This window comes from Hydra vulgaris, chromosome 13 (genome assembly GCF_038396675.1).
Source record: "Hydra vulgaris chromosome 13, alternate assembly HydraT2T_AEP".
In the NCBI taxonomy this organism is placed as follows: domain Eukaryota; kingdom Metazoa; phylum Cnidaria; class Hydrozoa; order Anthoathecata; family Hydridae; genus Hydra; species Hydra vulgaris.
In genome coordinates, this window is record NC_088932.1 from 22718880 (window position 1) to 22719525 (window position 646).

Here is a 646-nt window from a genome sequence, read left to right on the forward strand (position 1 = left end):
GCTTGTTGCAAAAGATCATAGAAAAAAACTACAAGCTAAAATGCCAAAAAATCAACTCACAAAAGCATATATTTTTTAATGCGTTTAAATTAATAAAAAAAGATTGATCTTGATTTTACTGCATCAGGTCATTCTTGTGAATGATGTGGTTTTTACTTAAAAGAAAAATGTTTGATATTTGATAACTTGCCAGAATTAGAAAATGTATTATCTATAGATGTCAAAATGATTCTAATTTACATACCTGGTTATATTGCCGAAATGACAAAAATTCAGATGATTCATATTTTTATTATGAGAAATTTAGAGATTTTACTGAGGAAATTAAGTATATCTGGTGATTTAGTATGTCAATGGGTAATATATTGCTTTATTATGTTTTGTGAAGTAGCTGATAATACATGCATATCTTCTTTGTGCAATTTAATGATGCTTGTATCAGAATCCTATCAAATATGAACAGAAACCATGGTGTTACACTTTCAAATATTTTCTTTAAGAACTATTGTTATTTATATTTTCCAAGGTCTGAAAAAGAACCAAAACAAAAACAAAGGTCAATAGCAACTGTTTTTTGTTAAATTGAACTGTTAAATTCAAATAATTATACTGTATATAACTAAAATAGAATAAAAGAAAAAAGTAG